This window comes from Selaginella moellendorffii, unplaced genomic scaffold (genome assembly GCF_000143415.4).
Source record: "Selaginella moellendorffii unplaced genomic scaffold, v1.0 SELMOscaffold_11, whole genome shotgun sequence".
NCBI lineage: Eukaryota > Viridiplantae > Streptophyta > Lycopodiopsida > Selaginellales > Selaginellaceae > Selaginella > Selaginella moellendorffii.
In genome coordinates, this window is record NW_003314272.1 from 641918 (window position 1) to 651206 (window position 9289).

A 9289-nucleotide genomic window follows, 5' to 3' on the forward strand; every position below is an offset into this window, starting at 1 on the left:
GGTCTAGGCCGCAACTAGGAACTGTTCACTCTAACCGTCGTAGGGGGAGACGCGGGCAGGAGTGGGGGGGGCAGGGAGGCAGGAGTGGCGGGAGGGGGGGATGTTCGGCATTGGCAGTGGATTAGAGATATGTGTATTGGAAAACCTGCTTTATGTAGGCTCGCTCAATGGGGGGGTGGTATGATTGAGCAGTGATGTGTACAAAGAAACAAAAGCTACACTAAAGGGGTATTTAGGAAACGTGATAAAGGGGGCTGCCACATGCACTGAGCATGGGAGGTAGAAGATCGTAACTCTATGGGACGTGATCTACACGCTTAACAATGAAGGGAAGGCTTTTTATGGCTGAGTAATTTATTGTAAGCTAGCTAATTTGTGGCCTAACAAAATATAAACCTAGCTAAGGATTCTTCAAACCAACGCATCAATTTGCATTCCAAGATCCAAGCTGGCAGGAAAGGAGATCAGCACTATGGAGAAAAGCTCCCTCTATACTTCTAGCAACACATTGGACGAGGTGGTGGAGATTGATGGCTAACTTGTAAGAGGTGATGATCTCCTTGCATTCCCATTGGATACGATGCCATAGCAGTGAAAACCCCTCAAGGAGTTTGAAATGTTGGATTACCAAGTAAGTTGTTCATCAGTTAGCAACACTTTTATTCTAGTAACCTTCCAATCTGTCTCGCATTCCCAAAGGATTATCAAGAGGATCAACAGCAAAGTGAGCTAGCTTCTTTCTGGATTGAAACCAACTTATGGTCTTGTTTCTTGCTTCAGTTTGATGGTATACTTCTTGCTTGACGTGGTTGGATGCTTTGGCACCTTAGTTCTTATGCTATAATTCCTATTTGCTATGAAACAAATGATTTTCCAGTTGTGCAGGTAATTTGAAAGGACTAGTAACTTCCAATTTGGGATTATAAAAGAGACAATAGGTGAGTGAAGAAATCACCCTTCCCTGAGAAGTTTAGTGTTGTGGTTCAAGAGGTAACGAGCTATGTGGTCTAGTACTAATCTCTGTGTGTTACCTTTGCCTACCCTCTCTCTTGGTTTGCCTACATATTACGTATTGGCAGCTTAAGAAGCATCATCCAATCTCACATTATGACGATATAGAGCCATAAGTTTTTTGTTGTTTTTGCAACAAAGCTTCCTATGGGATTGCAACTGATGGCAACGCAGCCACATGAATGTAACAATAACATATCCTTTCAAGAGGAATTGCTGCATTTTTTAGCAGGCTGTTCCGACATGGTGATTATATTGGTTAACTCAACACTGCATATATACAAGTGATAGTATGAGTTTGAAAGTTTTGCTCTCGCTTGATGCTATATCTTACTTAGTTTTAACATCTTTTTTGCTTCTAGGCAAAAGATCACTATGAATCTTTTTAAGTGACTTTACTACATACTGGTGGAGCACAAATGAAAGAAGAAAGTCAGCTACCAGCATAAAAAAACAAGCAGTGTTAGCTACATCAATCTTGTGTTTTATATTAGGCATATAGATAGATAAACAGTAGGAGGAACTAGGGGACTCTAAAGAAGGCTTGTCTCAACATGTACCACCAGAGTATTCCAAGAATATTCCATGGCCTGTGGGATTTAAGGCTGTGACACTTTAAGGGTTGGGAGGTTGGCCTAGAGTTCGCTCCTTTGTTCGTTTCATTAATATTGGAGAAACACATTCTTTTGGGATAGCAGATGAGAAGGATATTGATCCTGATGAAGAGTATGGCATTAGTGATGATGGCCATAACAATAAGGAAGAGACTCTTGATGATGTCGTTGTGTAGTAAGGATGCTAGACTTTTGAAGTTCAAAGCCACATTAAGGAGGTTAAGGATTCTGTCAATCTTATTAAGGATTTTCTATTTAGGGTTGAATCAATCTCATATCTATAATTACCATTAGTACATAATATGCCAAGGATTGGAAGGAAGTCATCATCAAATATTTGTGATAATCAAAAAGTTGATTCTTGGTTGGAATTGTGGGAAAGTTATTAATCTCACAATTCTTGTAAGTTGAAGATTGATTTTTTTGTAATGAAAGTTACAGGCCATACTTCTTCATAGTGGAAGAATTACGTCAAAGCTAATCCAAAGCCAACTTTTTGGAGTGATTTGATAAAGGTTTTATGCACTTCGTTTATCAAGAAGTTTAAAGAAGTTAATATCGTGAACCAACTACTAAAGACCTAGTAAGGGATTTTATCTTTGAATGCATATACTTGCAAGTTCTGTGATCTTTGCCTTAGTTTCATAGCCACCTATAATGAGCTACTAAAAGTGCAATGTTTTATTAAAGGTTTGAGTTCAATGGATGTGCAATAGAAGGTTAAGAAGGATTTTCCCACAACATTGACTAATGTTATTACTAAAGCTCAAATCTTTTTGCCCAAACCATCAGTCAACTTAGTCAACTATGGTCAACAAGATGGTCTATAAAGTAGTCAAGTGATGACCAGCTAGCCCATGCTTCATATTTGGGGAATAAACAACTATTGCTATGTTGTGGCTTAAAAAATGGAGATAGCAATGAGGCTAAAAACTTTCATATAGACTAGTAAGAGAAGGACAAGGCGAAGGGCAATTGTTTTTGTTGCCACAAGGCTAGACATTAGGGCAAGGATTGTCTTGAAAGGGTCAACAAATGCTAAGATACCTATGGTAGAATCTATAGGTAATGATAGGCATTTATGTCAGTGACATTGTTATTGGGGCTATATTGCTTTAAATTGGGCATCTGCTTGTGTATATGAGCCACAAGTTTGATGCTATATAGTAGAATTAGCCTACTCGAGACAAAGAGTTATATGCTATAATTGCTACTGTGAAGGAATGGCAACATTATTTGTATAAATTTGATTTCCATATGGGTTCAGACCATCAGTCTTTTCAAGATCTTCGAGGCCACCTTTTTCGTTGGCAAGAGTTCCTATAAGAAATGTCTATTAAACTCCGATACAAGCATGGAGGTGACAATAAGGTGGTTAATGCATTATCCAAGATGGTAAATTCAAACTATCCAGCAATCTCTTGGACGAACTTAAAGAGTTTGCTAATTTCAACTTCTTTATCAAAGCTCTATTTCGTTAAAGTGGGATTTATTCAGTAAAATGGGACTAGGTACAAATTTTCAAGTATTTGAAAATGACGTGAAATTATATGTTTTTTGTCCAGGGGCTAGACATATCTGGGGCATGGTGACTAGCGCGGTTACTTTGTGTCTAGACTGAGTCCATCTGGTTGTATAATAAATCTCATTGTCAAGGTGAACAAGCCGAATCTGAAGCTAAAGAAGAGCGATGGCATGCGTGCACACACTATTTGTTTGTTCATTGAGCGTGTGGTGAGCTTTCCAAGATGAACGTCATTCCTATTAGCCAGACATATAACTTAATGGTGAGAACATTTAGATATTATTCAATGTTATCTTTTTTTAACGAATCTAATTGTGAAGGTGTAGCAAGAGGCATTGCTAGTCTGGATAAGTCATTTAACTCATTTGACCCTTAGTGTATTTTCATGAAACTAAATAACATTCATATTATTAAGGAATTTCTCTAGTACCTTTTTTTTACGACATAGAGGCTTGCATTTCTTTCAAAGGTGATTTAGTAAAAGGCCTAAGGGCACATGCCATTCTATTTCTCAGACCGGTATTAAGATATACTAGTGCAAAGGGAAAAAGGTATTTGGTGATCAAGTAAATGGCATGAGGGCACATGCCATTATAAGCCTAAGCGCTAGTGGACACCTCCTTTTTGGTACTCTCAGCGGTACTATCATCCTTCTCCGGGTCAGTTGTTTTGCTTTGGATTGTTGTCTCTGACGTTACTAGGGCATTCTCGATAGTTGTTAATGTTGCCGTTTGTTCAGAAAAATGATCACCTGGAGTATAGTATGGGGAGTTTGGAAGACTTATATATTCTACATCTTCACCTATCTCCTTCTCCGTCTCCTTTTCTACCTCACTTACAAATTTTGTGCTTGCCATGAGAATGCTCTTCACCCTAAAATATGGAGTTCGTTGTGTTATAAAAGGAAACCAACACACACGCTGCAAGGGAATGATGGTACATAAAGCACGTAAGCCCACAATATGGGTTTATGTGCCATTAATATGGGCCACACGCCATATTATTAGATTTATGCACGTGTGATTGGTAAATGCATATGTCATATCATCTTTGTTTTACCTCACACACTATATCAGGCCTAATGAACCATATCACATGTGCGCACATGCTATATATATGGAGAAGTATTATGCAAGGATAGAAAAATTCAATGCATGATTATGGAGAGCAATGGCATGAAGCCATATGCTAAATAACATTTTAGAGAAAGAATTAAAATAGAAACATGCAAACAGTACTGAGTGGACCAAGACTTAGAAGTGCACAATTGAATGAGGTATTTCTAATAAATATTTCACTCACCTCATATAGGAATGGCTACCACTCTCAAATGGCGTATCACCTCATGCCATCACCTCGCAATTTGTTATAACAATCTAATGAATTCATATTCAGCTTGTTCACCTTGAACTTTAAGTAAGATTTGCTAGAACAACTAAGAATTTATACTTGTTATTTGTATCATCTCACCTAGGAATGGCATAAGGCCACATGCCATCACGCCTCCTCTGATTCAGATTCGGATTGTTCACCTTGAAATAAAATACATTAGAAACTTAGTAAAGGAATATTAATGAATCTCACCTTGAACCCGGGATATGAATGCTCTTACTGCATCTCTTGCATGGTCTGGCAAGGTGATGGTGGCACTCTGCTTCCGCATCCAACCATGCACAACATTATCCACTGATATGCTCATGCTAGGATCCCTTGGATTCAGCACCCATCTCTTTTCTAGGCAATCCTTCGTATATCTGGAACTTGGCTTGAACCACTCCACAGTTACATTGAAGGAGTTAGTTTCCGCGTCCTCCTCTGCATCAGTGATGCAGTGCCCCACCCATATCATTTGTTTTTTATTACTAGGTCTGACAAGCACGACCATTCTTTTGCAGACCTGTACTGGATTAAATGCTGAATCCGGCTTCCTTTTCCTCGGCCCACAATAGTGATCCTCAACATCGTTATCTGTCACTGCATTTCCAGAGGACATTGTTCCGCTACTATCTGGTGCTCTGGGTTCTGGCCAAAAGGATTCTTCCAATTCTTCATATACAACCGGCCCATTTTGGATAGCAGATATAATCTTCTCCCAGTATTCGAGCAAAGGCTTGCACCTCTTAAAATAGGATTCTCCACCAAACACCAACCCCCTCTTCCAGAAGGCAATATGCTATCTAATCCCGGCCACTATACTTTCCTAGTCTTTGAGTCCATCCGGGTGCATCGGCCGTGGGGAACCCTGAGGAATCATAGGTTCCCCAGTTATGGGATCTCTCTTGAAGAGTTCAATGCAGTCCATTGGCAGCCACACTGTGTCCCATTCTCTCATCTTGTACCTCATCACTGGAGCACCGTCACGCATGCTGAAATGAAATTGAAGAGGCTTGGAGTGGCCAATCAGCGTTTCGGATCCATCCCTGATGTAGCCTCTTACAAACCCCTTAAAGTCTGGAACCTCTGTCACAAGTGCAGCTTCAACAGTGCCTTTGATGCAATTTTGGAATTCATCGTAGAGTTGTGGGAGGGTGAGGACATTGGATTGCTGGAGGGACTCTACCAGGTGACTGAACATGGCATCGACGTCTTCATGAGTGTGCCCAACCATGAGAAAGCCAAGTGTAACCGTTTCAAATATGCCTTTGGCAACAAGCATCGCCAAGTACGCGAAGACGTACATGTTTTTGTTCTCACTACCAGCATTGTCTGTTTGGAGCAGAAGATGGGGTGGAAGGCCACATCAGCAACAAGAACTTCCTTGAGATTCTGCTTCGTTTGGATGAGGCTGTGCATTCACCGGGCGACCAGCCTCGTCAGAATGGCATGAGGCCTCACGTGATAACCCTTCAATCTGACGGCCAACATATTCACTGGGATGGCATGGGGCCCCACGCGATACTGCAAGCCTTTGCTCCTCCTCCAGCTGAATCCTGTATGGGGTTCGATCGATAAGGGCCTTATGCAAGGGTTGGCCATTCAGCTCAGTCTGCGCATTTTGCAGAGACCTTAAGTGTTTTGCTAGGGACGCAATCATCATGTTTGCACCCCCGCCACCCCATAGAGGTACAAAGAAGTTCCCATAGTTCTGGGCACCATGCCCATGAGCGATTATGCCAAATAGAGACACAGGCAGCTGCATGGATGAAGAGATTGCCTTGGGGGCAGGATTGAGTCGAGGTAAGCACATCTTTTTCTGGTCCATTTTGTTGTGGATGATGCAGAGGTAAGAGTCAGGTCTCTCCATGGGGAGAATCCTGTTATGATAATATGCAGTCCTGCAGCTTCTCTACTCGATGTTGTGGTTGAGCCGCCTTTTAACCAACGTCTCTCGCTCTTGAGCGCTGCAAGAATTCTTCGACAAAGCCATTTTGATAGTAGTGCACTCGTCACACTTTGAAAAGCTGGAGTACTTTCCTATACTCACATCCCTGAACCTGTTGCTCCACAATCTACTAAATCTAGATTGGCTCAGCTTCCTGTAGCCATTACTCTGGAGTTCCCGATTCACATCTTCCAATATGGCCCCCTTGGTATACATGGAAGGGAAAACTCGTTGGGTGTCTCGTGTTCCATCTTCCAAGAGGTGGGTTTTATGTGGTTGCTGCTCGCTACATGTCTCGACAAACCTCTTGAAGATTGCCTCTCCATATACAACATGACCCCTGGTTTTGTGCGTACCGTCGTTCCCATGGACTGCCTGTTGAACCCTTTGTTCCTCGAACTCAGTTTTGATTCTGTAGAATGTGGTTCGAGGGACTCCATAAATGATTCTCTATGCCTTCATGCAGACCAAACCCCTCTGGAAGACCATGCCCCCCACCTGATGTTCTGAAGCATCAACAGATGACCGTAATGCCTTATACACAAAATTGCGAGCTGCCTTCCAGGACAATGTCTTGTATTTTGCTCTCTCCTCTTCAATAGCATCCCAATCAGCATGTTGACAGCACCTCCTCTTGCAACAAGCAACTGTCAAGACCATTCGAACCTCCATTGCCATTTTCTGCCTTTTCAGTTCATTGCTCAGATCCCTTTGGCTGCGCTTTAGGAAGGTGTACTTTCTTTTCCCATGAAGAGATGTTCTGTCATCAGTTGTAGTAATGTTTGATTGTGAATCCTTCACATTCTCAAACACTAAGTGCCTCAATTTCCACCGCACAATGCTTTCAATAGTCAGACTGTTTTCTTCTGTGTCAACAACCTCTAAAATCGCAACTCCAATATCATCCCAGCCCAATTTTTGATTAGCAACCGCATCTCTTGGATCGACAACTGTGGCTAAGCCCTCAGCTACCACCTCTCCCTCGGGGTTGTTTAGAAACACCTTTGCCTGAATCCATGTAGCACGGTTTTTAAGATCCACGGAGGGAACATGCGTCGCACTTGCACTGTCCCCAACATCTGCTTTCTTCTGAAGATTTTTCAAGGCAACAACAACATTTACCCCGACGACCATCTCTCCTCGTTCAATAGCGACCACATTCCCATCGAAGACAGTCTCTACTGATACAGCAGCATTGCCTTCCCCAAGCCTTTGACAGTGTATAACAAAGTTCCGATCCATAGACACAAGGGTCCCTTTTGCAACTCTCTTCCCACCATTCAAAATGTAAACCTTTTCCCCAACCCTGAAGGCCATTCTGAAAGTGCAAAAAAGAAGTTAAGACCATACAAAAAATGATTGGAGAATGGCCTAAATCATAACATACCAAACAACCTCAATAGCATGAGGCCACATGCCATTAGTCGAACGTCCTATTGACTCCCACGTGAAATTTCCCGTTCACAAAGATGGCATGAGGCCTCATGCCATCTTGATATACACACAGCTGCAGGCAAGTAAAAACATACATGACAATACGCTAGCCATGAAATTGCAAGGGCCCAAGATGGCATGTGGCCTCATGCCATTTCTAAATGTGGTCCTAAGCCATTCCATGGTGAACATACCAGGAAGCACAAGTGCCGAATATCAAGAGGAAGCGGTAGCCACACCAAAGACAGTGCCGCTCGCAACACTGCAACTACTCGTAGTGCCGCTCGCAACACCGCAACTGCTCGTAGCGCCGCTCGCACAAACTGCCACTCGCATAAACTGCCGCTCGCAATGGCGCTCGCAATGCCGCAACTGCTTGTAGACGCATAAACCATAGCTCACAACACCGCTTACACAAGCAGCGCTCACTGCGCTCAGCGGAACCAAGAACATGGCGCACAAAAATGATAGACCTAGGAATGAGTTCGAGAATTCAAAAATAACACACGCTTGAAAGTCACATCAAATCCTCTGACAAACTAGATCTTATGATTCCTCTGACAAATTTCAAACTGAGTAGCTTCTAGACTTTGCTGTCGGAGGTTGAACTTTGTCACATCATGTCCTTGCCTCGATCCAGCTTTGCCATGTCAGTGATTCGAACTTTGCCATGCCGTGTCAGTGATTCGCGCCAAGATTATTCGCTGTGTAAAGGAATAATTATGCTGTGTGTGTACGTCCATTTATGGCAATATAAGGCCACACGCCATTCAAAGAATAATGCTAGTCGAGCATTTTTTGGTGCATTTTTGGGTTCAAAATTGCATAAGCCCACACGCTATAAAATTTACCTATACCAAAAATAGAAACAGCTTTATTTACTTGGCAATTTAAGTGGTTGAGGCATTTTTAAACTTACAAACACATGCCCTACTTACATTCTTTTGGTTGCTTAAAATTCAAAAATATTATAAACCTTTCTTTTTGCATTTTCAATGTTTTCAATTATGGTTTTTGATTTTCGCAGAACCAGCCTAGTAATCTATTTGCATCCCGTCATGTTTATAGCTAGCTTTCGTTTGTCCCCTTCGCTAGCCTGAGATACATCTGCTCGGCATCTGCCTCTTACAGCATTTGCCCAGAAAGGGCATCTTTCTTCACGCAGCATTTGCCATATGTTTAGGGTTTAGGGTTTAGGGTTTAGCAATTCAGTAGCTTGATAAACATGCAAATACAGAACTTGATGCAAAATCCTTTGATATGTCACAATGCCCCTAGGACCATAAACACATTTCAATAGAGAGGGTCCTTTTATTTCATAACTCCTTACGTAGATCTTGGTGAAACCAGAGTTAGTGAAGTTAGTTTCTTGTGATCCCACAT